Source organism: Ovis canadensis, chromosome 4 (assembly GCF_042477335.2).
Source record: "Ovis canadensis isolate MfBH-ARS-UI-01 breed Bighorn chromosome 4, ARS-UI_OviCan_v2, whole genome shotgun sequence".
NCBI lineage: Eukaryota > Metazoa > Chordata > Mammalia > Artiodactyla > Bovidae > Ovis > Ovis canadensis.
Genome location: NC_091248.1, coordinates 73,256,001 through 73,272,077, shown reverse-complemented (window position 1 = coordinate 73,272,077; position 16,077 = coordinate 73,256,001). Strand labels below are relative to the sequence as shown.

Genomic DNA, 16,077 nt, shown 5'->3' with positions numbered 1-16,077 from the left:
CTGCTGTTAACTTTAGTTAACTAGTTGTAATGATACATTTCATCATTACGGTATCATCTAGGAGTCTATCAGACTGCCCAGGAAGCTGTCAAGATAAAGCAGGCCTCTGTTAAATCCATATTATAAAAGACAACTTTCTATCATTGTCCATTCTAATCCATGATCATGCAATCACCCATGGGCAAATTGTGGATTACTCTGCTACATTCTAAGAGGAGGATATGGCAATCCACTCCAATATTCTTGCCTGGAGAATCCCATGGACAGAGGAGCCTGGTGGGCTGCACAGTCCATGGGGTCACAAAGAGTCAGACAGGACTGAAGTAACTCAGCACACGTGCTGCTGCATTCTGAAGCTTGAGTTCTACCGTTGCTTCACTATTATCATCAATTTGTAAAACACTTTCTTTACAAATTGTTGTTTGTATTTTCTTAAGAATGTATGTTTCTTTTAAGTTGTTGTTCAGTTACCCATTCATGTCTAACACTGCGACCCCATGGACTGCAGCATGCCAGGCCTCCCTGTCCCTCACCATCTCCCGAAGTTTGTCCAAGTTCATGTCCATTGCATTGGTGATGCCATCCAGCCATCTCATCCTCTGACGCCCTCTTCTCCTTCTGCCCTCAATCTTTCCTAGCATCAGGGACTTTTCCAATGAGTCAGCTGATTGCACCAGGTGACCAAAACACTTCAGTTTCAGCCTCATTCATTCCAAAGAGTATTCATGGCTGATTTCCTTTAAGATTGGCTGGTTTGATCTCCTTGCTGTTCAGGGGACTCTCAGGAGTCTTCTCTAACACCACAGTTCAAAGGCAACAGTTCTTTGGTGTTCTTCCTTCTTTGCAGTCCAACTCTCACAATCATACATGACCACGGGGAAGACTCTGACACACGTTTTTTCAAATCCCATAGATGTATATGTAAATTTTAGTTCTGATGAACCCTATGCACAAGTCCATAGGCAATTTATTCTAATCTCAATTGATTTGTTGATCAAAAGAAGAATAATTATAGTGGCTAAATAACAAGCAATGACAGTCCATTCCCATCGCGTGCATCACTACCAAAGCCAAGTATGTTGGAACCATCTCTGTTCCACATCATCACAGGTTCTCTGCACATCACAGTGTGCAATCTTGACATTGGCAGAAACACAAAGGGTATGTGAACACTGGACAACTCGGAATTTAATACAACAAAGCTCTGAAACATAGACAGACATGATACACTGATGGTTCTAGAAGGGCTGATATGGTCTTTTTCGGTGTCTGCCAACAAGGACTTTGGCCCTCTGGATGTCCACAAGGCTCTGGGCCTTTGGACATCAACCTGGTGCTGGATTTGGCCCTTGTCGCAGAAGCCGCCCACTTGGGCCTGTGAACAGGCTCTTGCGTGTGTGTCTGGCTGACCCGACCGGGGATACTGCCTCTGGTTTCTGGCTAAACTGAGGGTTGGCAGTGCGAGGCAGTGTGGGTCTTCTACCCTGTTCACTCTGCACTGCAGGCACCCAGGGGTGGTTGGGATGACCCCCACCCTGTCAGGCTCCTTGCCATGTCTCAGGTGTTCTCTTGGGTGTCCTCGGTCGCTCTCACCTGACAGAAGGAGGGGAGAGATTGCTGGTGAGCTTCCCTGGTGGCTCAGACAGTAAAGAATCCACCTGCAGTGTGGAAGACCTGGTTTAGATCCCTGGGTTGGGAAGACCCCCCCTGGAGGAGGGCATAACAATTCACTCCAGTATTCTTGTCTGGAGAATCCCCATGGATAGAGGGACCTGGCAGCCAGCTACAAGTCCACGGGGTCACAGAGTTGGCTAAGACTGAGCAACTAAGCACACACACACAAAAGGGCCTAGTCTGCAAATGAAGAGGATCAGTGAGCAGACCACACTCAAAGCACAAAGGTCTGTATCTAGGCAGATGATTGCTTCCAAGCACTCCCTGGAGGGCTTTTGTGGGTGATTCAATCTTTTCAACTTAGCAACACCGCTGGCTCTTTAGATCCCCATTCCAGCACATCTTCTCCAAAGGTAAGCTCTTTCCCTTTCCCTGTCTTGTGGAGCAGAGATATTTACAGTCATGTGGAGTAAATGTAGAAGAGAATGTATTAGGAAAATATGTACCATCAGGAGAGCAGTCTTGTGATAACCAGCACTCCAGTTCTTGTTTTCAAACACAGCAGCAGGTCTCCGAGATGTTTGCCTATAATGGACAAACTATGGGAAGTCTTCCTGGGTGGAGGGACTATTTTGATACTCCGCAGACTTGTCTGGTGACAAGGAACAGCTGAAAGACTATAAATGTTTCTGGTTGAGGAACTGGCCTTGTTTAAAAGATGGAGCCTCTGAGATCAGCTACTGCAATCTATCAGTGTTTCCTGGAACTAACTCACATCTGTCAAGCCAGATTTTAACTCAGATTCCTGAAAGCAAGAGAAAGCAAGCCTCTACTGACATACATACTTGTTTTTCCTTGCCATTCTAGTTCATCTACCTCATTTTCTATTTGTTAAGGGAGGGAATAGGGAAGGGAGTGTCATCAGTATATTCTGTCTGGCAATCTTCTCTATCAACTTCCTTTGATTCTCAAGACCCTAATTAGATTTTTTTAAAAAAACATTACCTACAATAGTTTCTTTTTAATTGCGTTTTGCTCTAGACAACATTTAAAAGGGCTAGAATTTCTGGAAATGAGGAAAGCATGAAAATAAATATGTCAAGATTTTTTCTTGCTATTTCTATATCAAAAGGTTTTTCTTGAGAATTAACTGAGATAAAGTATGTGAAGCATTCATCCTAATGCTTGTTAAGCACAAACTAAGGATTTGATTTATTGAGCTTCATGTAGATAGCTATTAGTTACAAGTCAAGTTTGTTACAAAATGTCCTTTATATGCAATGAATATAATAGCATGTTTCAGGCTCATTTCAATATAGTGATTTGGTAATAACAATTTCTTTAAATTCAACCATTTCTAATTATCAAATAAAACTGGCTTTGTCATTCAGCCTCTGTTTGTTGTTCAGCTGGTAAGTCATGTCCAACTCTTTGCAACCCCATGGACTGCAACACGCTAGGCTTCCCTGTCCTTCACTTTCTCCCAAAGTTTGCTCAAACTCATGTCCATCAAGTTGGTGATGCCATCCAACCATCTCATCCTCTGTTGTCCCCTTCTCCTCCTGCCTTCAATCTTTCCCAGCATCAGGGTCTTTTCAAATGAGTCAGTTCTTCGCATCAGGTGGCCAAAGTACTGGAGCTTCAGCTCCAGCATCAATCTTCCAATGAATAGTCAGGGTTGATTTCCTTTAGTACTGATTGGTTTTATCTCCTTGCTGTCCAAGGGACTCTTCCAAATTTGCTTTCAGGCTCTAATACTGCTATTTAATGTCACTGAAATTTATAGAATATATGGGATGCAATACAGAAAAATTAACAAATGACTTACAACTGTAACCATAAACAAGATGATAAGCAAAGTAAACCAAAATCTAATTTAGTAATAATACTTCTAATAATAATCCATTGGTTTATAAGGATTACAAAAAAGATATATTCAATATTCTTTAAAAGATCCTAAATATTAAGAATATTTCATCTCATTTCTTGGGAAAGAAAAGTAAAGGTAGGAGAAAATAAATAAATGGCCCAAATGCCACATATATAAGTAAGAAGGGCAAGACCCACATCCAGATCTACATCATTCTCTAACTTAATACCTCACTATTAGACCAAACTGTCTGACAAACATTTCCTATTTTCCCAGAACTAGTAGCTTAGAGAAAAATCTCACTGGCTATATTCACAGTGTACTTATATTCTGATAGTTATTTATTGTGAAAGTCTTTATCCTTGTAGTTATTCTAATGGAAAAAATAAACTGGGATGAAAATGCCACGGGAATACTGAGGGATATTTATCTTAATTATTTCTTAACTCCTTTGGCAACAAATAAACAAGATCTTTCTCATCTGAAATATGCATTTAGCATCAGGTTAAGATTAATAAACAATAAAATGATGCCTGAATCTTAAGGAAAATTAATGAAGCTCCCTAATCATCCAACCTATTATTCAGTTGCTATAAAAGGCATGACGAAATTTGAGTCAAGTTTAATTTCCATTGATTACCAGTATAATGATATCCTTGGTTATTCTTCTATTTTTCCTTTTAACACTATCAATCCAGACATGTTAAATGGCACAGAATTTTCACACTGAATAAATCTTGCATTCAAAAACTTATTTTAGTCTTTATGTTAATAAGTAAGCCACAGAACACCTGTGAGGTTACTAAGAATAAATGCTTGGCAAAAGGATTACTGTAAGTTTCTCATTGCATATAATACAATACTGTCACTTCATGTACTGAACAGATAGAAATAAGTGCCCAAGGACATGGTCTACGTGTGTTGGTATCTGGGAGGAAGTAATCTTTATTTCAGCCAAATTGACATTATCACACATGCATTAAATTACGCACATTTGTCTCTTGCTACATTAAATTCCTATCCTGGGTGCTTCACTCTAAGCTTTAAAGACAGTCTTCTGATCTAGCATATTAAATAATTAGATCAACAGGTATATATTTAAATAAAAATGTATATATACTTATATACTTGCATTATACACAGTATATACACATATTCATTTGATTCATTGAATTCCAAAGCCCCAATTCTAACATTTCATCATTGTGATGTTATTCATTTACGAAACACTCACAAATATGCAAATCATAGGACTGCCCATTGTTTGTTTAACATAAGAAAACATAAAGCTTCCGAAGGGCTTACTAGGCCCTTTGAGAATACTAAAGATTGCATATGAATCTTCATTCTGTCATATTCTATGCACATATTAACACACACACTCATACTTAGTACATTAAACATGTACTCATGTTTCCACTTGAGGGTTGAAGGTATCCAAAATACACTTTATTAGTCAAGGTTCTTCAGAGAAACAGAGCCAATAGGCTGGATGGATTAATGAATGGATAGATAGATCTAAAAACAGATTATATTTTATTGGCTCATGCAATTATGGAGGCTAAGAAGTCCTATAACCTGCCATCTGTAAGATAGAGACCCCGGAAAGCTGGTAGTGTGGTTTGAAGTTCTGAGAACCAGAGAGCTGAGGATTCCAGTCCAAGTCTAAAGGCCTGAGAATCAGGAGCATAGAGCACAGGAGAAAATCAATGTTGTGGTTCAGCTAGTCAAGCACAGAGAAAATTTAGCAGTATTCTACGTCTTCATTCTGTTCAGGCCTTCAGTGACTGGATGATGCCCACCATCTGCCTTACTCAGTTCACTCATTCAGCTAATCTCTTCTGCAAACACCCTCACAAACACACCCAGAAATGTTTAACCAGATAGATGGACATCTTGTGTACCAGTAAAGTTGACCCAGAAAATTCACACACCAAACTCTAGTTCCCCTATTAGTAAAACAAAGATGGTAATAATAGCAGTGTAATATGTAACAAGGGTAACTATATACACTGGGAACACCAAAGTACTTGTGAACTACTCTAACTCTTACATTAATTTCATGGATGCTTGAAACTAGGAAAGCGAAGTCGCTCAGTCGTGTCTGACTCTTTGTGACCCTATGGACTGTAAACTACCAGGCTTCTCAGTTCATGGGATTTTCCAGGCAAGAGTATTGGAGTGGGTTGCCATTTCCTTCTCCAGGGGATCTTCCAGACCCAGGGGTCGAAACCGGGTCTCCCGCATTGTAGGCAGACGCTTTACCCGCTGAGCCACCAGGGAAGCCCTGAAACTAGGAAAGTACATGTAAAAAATTCTTCAGTGGCAGGTCAATAGAGAAAATTCATTTCAGTAGCAAAGCTGAATTTTTGTTCTACCAATTTGAATGGGAAATATAAGTAGGCATATGTGCCTAATTTATCATTATGATATTTATTTTTTCTTTAAGAACATCAATTCCTAAAACTTGCAGTGTTACACTTAGATAAAATGAATAATTACTGGTTATACTTGTGGCTCAGCCGGTAAAGAATCCACCTGCAATGCAGGAGACCTCTGTTCTATCCCTGGGTTGGGAAGATCCCCTGCAGAGGGGAAAGGCTACCCACTTCAGTATTCTGACCTAGAGAATTCCATGGACTCTATAGTCCATGGGGTCACAAAGGGTCGGACATGACTGAGCAACTTTCACACAGAAAATTAAAATATCATGTTATTTAAAGGTAGTTGTAGGACATTTTGAGTCATTACATCTAACTCTGCATGATATACATACAGGAAATTCTAGGCACTCTGTGATGACCACGGCAGCTTCACATGTGGATATAGCTATGTGCACAAAGCCAACAGGACCTATTTTTGACCTCTGGTGAACATTACCAATTGCCCCTTTAATTCAGAGTTTTCATTTTTAGATGAGGGAATATAGAATATACACCCAAAATCCTCACCATTAATGGAATTTAGGAGTTTGTTTATGGATTGATTCTCATTCTTGGCAAACTCTGCACTTACTATTGGACAAAAAGGGATCCTGCGGTCTTAGCATTAATATTAGTGAAGAAAGTGAAAGTGGCTCAGTCATGTCCAACTCTTTGTGACCCCATAGTATAGTCCATGGAATTCTCCAGGCCAGAATACTGGAGTGGGTAGCTGTTCCCTTCTCCAGGAGATCTTCCCAATGCAGGAATTGAACCAGGGTCTCCTGTATTGCAGGAGGATTCCTTACCAACTGAGCTACTAGGCAAGCTTAATATTAATGATAGTGTCTTGCAATTGCTACCATCCTTACCCAAATAGTGGCCCATAAAACAAAAACAAAGAAGAAAACATTCTATAAATAATAATAAATTAATGTGAATCAATTATTAAATGAGAAGATCCTCTCTTGTGAAATAGGTACTTGAATAGAGATGACACTAAAGTGAAATTCTACACTCCAAGCCCTCCCCAGTACCTCTCTCCCAGCTCACATTTGATTGATGAGATCCACAGTGGATTTGGAATAGTGTGATGAGGTGTGAGATTTTGAGAAGGTTAGGCTTAGAAGAGAAGGCACTTCTCCAGGCACTCTGTGGTGAAACTGCATTTTTAATTATATATCCCCTTGGCATCCCATGTGCTGGAGGGTCTCAAAGCTGGGAACTGTTAGAAATTCAGTGTGTTCAAAATAAGAGAAATAAGAAAAGTAAGAAAGCAGGCTTCTCAGTGAAGCTGTCCACTGAGAAAAAGTTCAGGTTAGACCCAAAGAAAGATGTGAACCAACAAATGAAAAGCCAGAATCGAAGGCTCTAGCAGGAAGCCATGGAAGATTACTGGCCTACTCAAAGCTAAGTGAGGAACGTGAGCTGTGAATCTATAGCTAAAAATTCCTTAGAATGTTGTCTATGCCCTAAGAAGGCTTTCTTTTGAGACATGTTAAAGCATACATGGTATCAAGAGGACTTTCAGGTTGTGGGGGGGGGGGTGGATTTAACCTATAAAGGGAAGTCGCTCAGTCGTGCCCGACTCTTTACGACCCCATGGTCAGTAGCCTGCACCAAGCTCCTCCGTCCATGGGATTTTCCAGGCAAGAGTACTGGAGTGGGTTGCCATTTCCTTCTCCAGGGAATCTTTGCAACCCAGGGATCGAACCCAGGTCTCCTGCACTGTAGGCAGATGCTTTACCATCTGAGCCACCAGGGAAGTCAGATTTAACCTGTAAGTCTTTTTAAAAAAACTTTTTATTTTATTGGAATACAGCTGATGTGGGAGACCTGGGTTCAGTCCCTGGGTTGGGAAGATGTCCTGGAGAAGGGAAAGTCTATCCACTCCAGTATTCTGGCCTGAAAAATTCCTTGGGGTCACAAAGAATCGGACACACCTGAGTGACTTTTACACTCACAGCTGATTAATAATGCTGTGATAGTTTCTGGTGGACAGCAAAGGGACTCAGCTATACATACCCATGTATCCATTCTCCCCTAAACTCCCCTGCTATTCTGGCTGTTACGTAACACTGAACATATTAGTTCCCTAAGCATATTATATGGAATCTCCAGGACTTTTAAAGGAATCAATAGGCCCTCAGTGGTGGCCTACAGACAGAACCATGTGTTGAAAACAGAATCTAGCCCTAAATCTGTTACCATTATCTGCCTAAGCACTTGTGGCTATTATTAAAACTCTCTGTACTACATTCCTTATCTTTAAAATTAGGAAATTATTTATTGCTTTAAAATGCCATAATTCAATCAGGTCCAACTACTGCATGAATATGAGAGAGGTAATTCATTTATGCAGATATGACAAATCCTCCTTTAATTTTCACTCCATTCCCTCATCTGTGAACCAATATGGATATTTATAATATATGGTTTAATGCAATGCAGATTCCACCATTGGTCTTTTTACTGTTTTTAGAGCTATCTAAAGAAAATTCCAAATGGTAAGTGATACAATTACAAATTAATTCTTGGAAAGCAAGCTCATAAATCAAAGGTCAATAGCAGTAGAGACCCTAATAAGGAAAACAAGATGAAAACTGTCTTCTTGATTTAAAATGAGTTAAAATAAAAGATATCTAACTTCAAATTGGTGCCAAGGAAACATAATATTCCTTCTCTATATTTTACACATTCATTCATGTATGCCTTCATCTAACAAACATTTACTGAGCACCTACAATATACCTAGAACTCTACCAGGCTGGGGTGATAGAACAGAGAACAAAACAGAGATCTCTGCACTATTGGAGCTCACATTCCAGTGGAGGCTAGGGTCAGAAGATAATCAAAGAAATTGGGGGAATGATGCATATTACAGAGAAAAATAATGCAGAGAAAGTGCTTGGGAGTGGGTGACAGAGACTGGGAGATGTCTCATTTTACAGAGAGCCATCAGGAGATGTCATTCTAAGAAAGGAAGGTAACCTCGGAGTCCTTGACTTCTTCACATGACTAAGAAAACTAAAATAAATGACATTCTCAACATAATTGCTTAAGTCATGATGATCCTACTGTGGGTCATTCTAGTGAAGCTGTGAGAGTTGGGATGAGGGAGCAAGACTGAGGGCCATGCCAGAATTGTGTGAAAGTCTGAGTACCTCCCTACCCTGCCAAAGTTGATGTGAAGACTCAAAAAGAGGTACAGGCCCTTCTGTACAGTTTGAAAATATTCAATAATCAAATAGCTGAATTAACAGGGAGAAAGTTTTTAAAAATCTACTTTAAACTAGTTTAATATTTGAGAAGAAAAGAGGGACATTTACACATGTAACCATTGAGAGGCTGGTAGGAGGAAAATGAGAAAACGTTCACTTTAAATGATGCACATACTTTTAATTTAAGTCAGAACTAATGTAAGAAGTTAGTAAGCATGCTTTAAGATATTAAAAAGCGATCCTTTCTGCAGGAATGCAAGTGTAGTAAACATGCAAACTTTAAAAATAGAGCAAGTACAAACATCCCTAGAGAAGGAAATGGCAATCCACTCCAGTGTTCTTGCTTGGAGAATCCCATGGACAGAGGAGCCTGCCAAGCTACAGTCCATGGGGTCGCAAAAAAGTCAGACACAACTGAAGCAAAGTATGAGTATCTGTTAGGATTTTTAGCAAAGTAAGAATTTTCAGTACTGTCGTACTGAAACATAAAATGTACATTTTATATGAAATTTAAAAATATATAAAATGTACATTTAAAAGATCAAATGAAAATCCATATGTCAAATATACATGTCCTTTCTATTCATCAAGGGGAAAGCACATTAAACAAAGCTCCTACTTCTCCCTAGCACTACTGTTTATTAACACTGCATGGACTAATCTCTTACAGCCTGAAGGAGGTGATCATGGGATCCATATTTAATATTAATTCTCAGTTTCAGCTACCATTGAGAGAGTCTTTAAACACTTTAGAAGAATTGGACTGACAACATGCAATTTCTTGATTAAAAACAAAGGAAGTAAAAATTTGTCAATTCTCCTACTTCACTGTTGACATTATTCACAAAAATAAATATCTGGGGGCAATTCAAGAAATAAACTAAACAACTAAACCAAGCAATAGGTTTATTGAGAGGCCTGTACACAAATGGATAAGAAGACAACTAAACAAACAGACAAACAAGTAGAAATACATATACATGCACAGTCGCACAGCAAAAATCACTGCCATTCTTTGTTTTCATGCTCTTGTGCTTAGGTACTTGGTTTCCTCTGTATAATACCCTTCCAAGTTCTAATTAATGCTTTGGTGAAATTCTGATTTTATGACATGATTTGGTTTAAAAGTAAAGGAATCTAAGTTTTAAAAGTTAAAGGAGTGTATTAATGTATGTTTCGAATCTTCCAAGATAATATTGGCTTTTATTCTACTTCTCCACTCCACATGCCATAAAGTTGTTTTCAAAATGGTGAATAACAGCTCCATAGAAAATATGTTAGATTTTCACACAGAGATCATTTTACTAATGTGATTCAGTCGAAAGATATTTCATCTGTTGTAGTCAAAAAAGAAATGACAGATTGCTAAATGAGGATGAACTTTTGATTAATAGAAATGCACACATGTCTACAGAAAAAATTATTTTTTGAGAAATCTAAATAAAACTAATGGTAAAAATATTAAAGACACAAGAAAAGTCAAGTTGTAAGAATTAGTCTGCACCTGGTATTATGGATATTAACTGAAATTGCTATTTTTAAACTATTTTAAAACTTTAGTGATTGTGACTGTTTAATGAATAGTATAAAAGTAAAATAAGTATTAAAACTGTCAGTTTCTTCCTCATGATCACATTCTCCTTTTTAAATTTTATGTAAATTATTATCTTGCTTCTCTTTATAAGTTTACCATATATGTCAGTGCTAAACAATTAGTTTTGCCTGGTTTTGAAAATGGAATCATACAATATGAACTCTGTAGTACTTTATTTCAATCAGTATTGTATTTTTGAGATCCATCCATATTGTTGTATGAAGTTTGTTCATTTTCAATGTCATATAACATTCAATTATATGACCACATGATCATTTATTTGTTAGTTCTGTCAATGAACATTTTGAGTATCTGAAGTTGCTTTTTTTTCTTTTTACTTATAATTCTGCTGTTAACATGTTTATACCTTCTTGTATCAAGCAAAAGAGTTCTTTTGGAACATTTATCTATGAGTGGAATTTTAAGGCTGTAGGATGCGCATTTAACTTTATTAAGTAATATCAGTTCATTTTCCAAAGCACTGCTAACAAACTATATCCCTACCTACAATGTATGAGTCTTCCTCTTTTTTCACATCCTCACCAACACTTAATGAGAAAAGCTTAAATGTTGACAGTCTTGCAAGATTAACTCACATCTTTTAATTATTAATTAGCATCATTAATAAGTCTAAACATATATTTCTTTATTTATTAGACTTCAGTGTCTCTTTCATGAATTGTCTATTTGTCCTTCTATCAATTTTCTATGGAGATATTCCCTTTTATTTGATCGATTTATTTGATAAATTATATATTCTGAATACAACATTTTGCCAGTCATTAGTATTACAAGTATCATTTCATAGATTCAATTCTGCCTGATAACTTCCTTTACAGTGATTAGCAGTTTTGATTAACTGTTGTTCTTAATATTAAGTATTTTAAATTAAAATTCACTTGCTGATATAACTTTAGATTAATATGGAGGCATAAGAAATGAATATAAGACATGGAAAAAATCTAAAGAAATCCATACCAGGACACGTAAATAGTCAAAGCTTTCAAAATTAAGGACAAAGCCTTAAAACCATGAGAAAGATCACATATCTACTAGTCATAAATAATTCAATGACAATAGATTTCTCATTGGAAACCATGGAGTCCAAATTATGTGAAACAAAGACTGCTGGAACTAAAAGGAGAAATAAAGAAGTCCACAATTATAGTCAGAGACTTCAATACCCTTCTCTCAATGATACACAGAACAAACGAGCCAATCGACTAAGTTTCACAGTTTATATAAAAACTAACTAAAAATGGAAGGACAGACTCAAATGTAAATGTGAAAAATTGCATGTAAAATATACAAAAATTTTATTTAAAAACATAGGGGAAAATTATTAGTTTCTAAGGTTAGTCAGAGAGTCCTTACCCCACTTGATTCCTAAAGAATGATCTATAAAAGGAAAAATAGATAAATTGGACTTCACTAATTTTAAAAATTTTGCTATGTAAAAGACTGTTAAAACCATGAAAAGTCAAGCCGCAGAGTTGGAGAAATATTTTCATACCACTTATCCAGCAAAGAACTAGTATCTAGAATATATAGTGAACACAAAGAAAAACATACAATTAGATATGGAAAAAATATATGAAAAAATATTTCACTGAAGAAGCAATACAGGAGGTAAATAAGAAAATTAAATGATGCTAAATGTCACTCAGTTCAGTTGCTCAGTCGTGTCCGACTCTTTGCGACCCCATGAAATGCAGCACGCCAGGCCTCCCTGTCCATCACCATCTCCCGAATTTCACTCAAACTCATGTCCATCGAGTCAGTGATTCCATCCAGCCATCTCATCCTCACTCATCCCCTTCTCCTCCTGCCCCCAATCCCTCCCAGCATCAGAGTCTTTTCCAATGAGTCAACTCTTCGCGTGAGGTGGCCAAAATACTGGAGTTTCAGCTTCAGCATCATTCCCTCCAAGGAAATCCCAGGGCTGATCTCCTTCAGAATGGACTGGTTGGATTTCCTTGCAGTCCAAGGGACTCTCAAGAGTCTTCTCCAACACCATAGTTCAAAAGCATCATAAGCATCAATTCTTTGGCGCTCAGCTTTCTTCACAGTCCGACTCTCACATCCATACATGAACACTGGAAAAACCATAGCCTTGACTAGACGGACCTTTGTTGGCAAAGTAATGTCTCTGCTTTTGAATATGCTATCTAGGTTGGTCATAACTTTCCTTCCAGGAGTAAGCATCTTTTAATTTCATGGCTGCAGTCACAATTTGCAGTGATTTTGGAGCCCCCCAAAAATAAAATCTGACACTGTTTTCACTGTTTCCCCATCTATTTCACATGAAGTGATGGGACCAGATGCCATGATCTTCGTTTCCTGAATGTTGAGCTTTAAGCCAACTTTTTCACTGTCTTCTTTTACTTTCATCAAGAGGCTTTTTAGTTCCTCTTAACTTTCTGCTATACGGGTGGTGTCATCTGCAAATGTCACTAGCCAATAGATAAGTGCAAAATAAAACCATAGTGAGAAAATCACTACCTATCAAATTAGCTAAAAAAACAATTAAGTAGTATATTAAACACTAGTGAGGATATGGACAAAATAGATTACTTATACATTATTTGAGATTGTAAAACTGTTATAGCTATTCTGGAAAATATGTTGGCAGTTTCCTTTAAAAAAAAAAAGTAAACATTCAAGTGCTATACAATCCAGAAATTTCACTGCTGAGCATTTATATCAGAGAAATAAAAACTATGCACACAGAAAAACTTTTACAGAAATGTTTACTGTAATTTCACTTATAATAGCTAAAAATTAAAAATACAGATATCGTTCTTCAACACATAGATTCAAAATAAGGAATAGTGTATTGCTTCCCACATCAGCCTAGATAAATCTCAAGAGAACTAAGCTGAGAAAAACCAACCCCCAAAGGTTATATATTGTTTGATTTTATTAATAAAACATTCCTGAAATGGAAGAGACATAGAGAGCTTGGGAGCACATATTGATATTAGTGACTGCCAGCGATTAAGATTTGGGGAGGAGATAGATGCTGCTGTAAGAAGGGACATGAAGAATCTGTGTTGTTGGAAATGTGTGGATTTTGTTTGTTTTCATTTGAAGCAGCACTGATTTACAGTGTTGTAGTTGTTTCTGGTATACAGCAAAGTGATTCAATTATATATATATTCAGATTATTTTTCATTATAGGTTATTATAAGACATTGAATATAGTTCCCTGGACAATACAGCAAGACCTTATTTATGTTTTTTATATATGAACTTCCCTGGTGGCTCAGACAGTAAAGCATCTGCCTACAATGCGGGAAACCTGCGTTCGATCCCTGAGTCGGGAAGATCCGTTGGAGAAGGAAATGGCATATATAGCATCAAATATAAAACTCACAAACTCCTAATTTATTTTTCTCCCTGATTTCCTCTTTCGTAATCATAAGAATAACAATAAATTATATCCTCAAAATCTTTTGATTATATTTATAGTTAGTGGCATTTTTCAATGCCACTCATTTCATTTATATATTTCATCTTCTAAATATACTTTCCTTCTTTCCTTATGGAAAAGCAATTAACTTGTGTATGGATCTTATATTGAGATAGCGCACTAAACTCACATAGTATAAGTATATACAGCTATATATGTTGTTGTTGTTTAGTCACTCTGTCGAACTCTCTGCCACCCCTCAGAGTGTAGGCTGCCAGACTCCTCTGTCCATAAGATTTTCCAGGCAAGAATATTGGATTGGGTTGCCATCCTGGCTCCGGGAGGGAACCCACATCTCCTGCATTGGCAAGTGGATTCTTTACAGGGAAGCCCATGCACGCATGCATGCTAAGTTGCCTCAGTGGTGTCCATTTCTTTGCAACCCTATGAACTGTAGCCTGCCAAGATCCTCTGCCCATGGGATTCTCTAAGCAAGAATGCTGGAATGGGTAGGGAAAATGTTGATCCAAGATCTCTTTATAATTTCCACTTAAGGTTTTCAAACAATACAGCCCATGGGATTATTCCCCCAAAGGAGCATGAATATAGGCTAGAAGTTAGGGATTTTCAAAGGACTGTTTTCCTTTTAGCCTTCAAGAAGACTCAGTGTCAGATCAGACAGACAATACACTAGACATATATGCAGGACCTGGGTCTCAGGTTTATAGCTGTATAGGTGATAGGCAAAGTCTCCTCTCACTTGGAAAAGTTTACAACGATCCAACCACACATAAATATAGTGCTTACCTATATTTGTTCATACAGTTTATTCATCCACATGGTTATCTATTTGTCACTAAGTCATGTCTGAATCTTTTGCAACTCCATGGACTGTAGCCTGACAGGCTCCTCTGCCCAGGGGGTTACTCAGGCAAGAATATTGGAGTGGGTTGCCATTTCCTACTCCAGGAGATCTTCCCTACCCAGGGATTCAAACTGCATTTCCTGAATTGCAGGTGGATTCTTCACCACTAAGCCACCCAGGCAACCATGGTTATCCATGCTGCTGCTGCTAAGTCACTTCAGTCATGTCCGATTCTGTGCGACCCCGTAGACGGCAGCCCACCAGGCTCCCCTGTCCCTGGGATTCTCCAGGCAAGAACACTGGAGTGGGTTGCCATTTCCTTCAATTCATGAAAGTGAAAAGTGAAAGTGAAGTCGCTCAGTCGTATCTGACTCTTTGCGACCCCATGGACTGCAGCCTACCAGGCTCCTCCATCCATAGGATTTTCCAGGCAAGAGTACTGGAGTGGGGATGGTTATCTATAAAAGAGCTCAAACTCTTCAACAATGTTCATTTATCTTACAGTGATGGTGTTTGGCTTTATCTGAGTTCTACTTAACTTTGTATTTGATTTTCTTTTTTTTTTTTGTAATTGATTTTCTTATTAGTAGTTTGTACTAAACTTAATAGGCTAAATTTTAAATTCAGAAATAATTCTAAGTTAGTCTCTTTACATATATTCCCAATTACAAGATTAAGTATGTTTCCTAAATGCCAGCACCATACACACATTTCACTCCAGTGTCTTTCCTCAAAGTATTGTCCTAACCTCATGCTCCACATAGTCCCACTGTGGTGAAAATCTATTGCCACCTCAAGGCTTAAGTAAAATATAAAATTCCATAGGTATTCCCTTGCTATTTGCTCCCACAGTCGCACCACATCACCAAGGTTATTTATTTTATTCTTTTATTTTAAGCTTTAATAAAAATTACTCATCCTCATTTCATCAAATCTATAATTAAATACCTGATTAAAAAAATCTTGACCTTTCTTGTAATACTGTTAAAATAACATGAAATAATCTGTTTTCTCAGATGAGAAACTTAAGAATTTAAAATACCATATATAAAGTAAACAGAACATTTATTTCAAAGAATTA

The 16,077-nt window shown here is 37.7% G+C and overlaps 1 long non-coding RNA gene across 3 annotated transcripts in view; it reads left to right on the top strand.

Annotated features, from left to right (window-relative positions):
- The first annotated feature begins 1,856 nt into the window (after positions 1-1,856).
- LOC138438804 (uncharacterized) overlaps positions 1,857-16,077 on the top strand; it is a 141,170-nt gene continuing 126,949 nt past the window's right edge. The window contains exon 1 of one of the 3 annotated variants that reach the window (XR_011256473.1): positions 1,857-2,027. This is a non-coding gene — a long non-coding RNA (uncharacterized lncRNA). The remainder of the gene's footprint in view (positions 2,028-16,077) is intronic. The other 2 variants (XR_011256472.1, XR_011256474.1) reach the window with 2 other exon arrangements.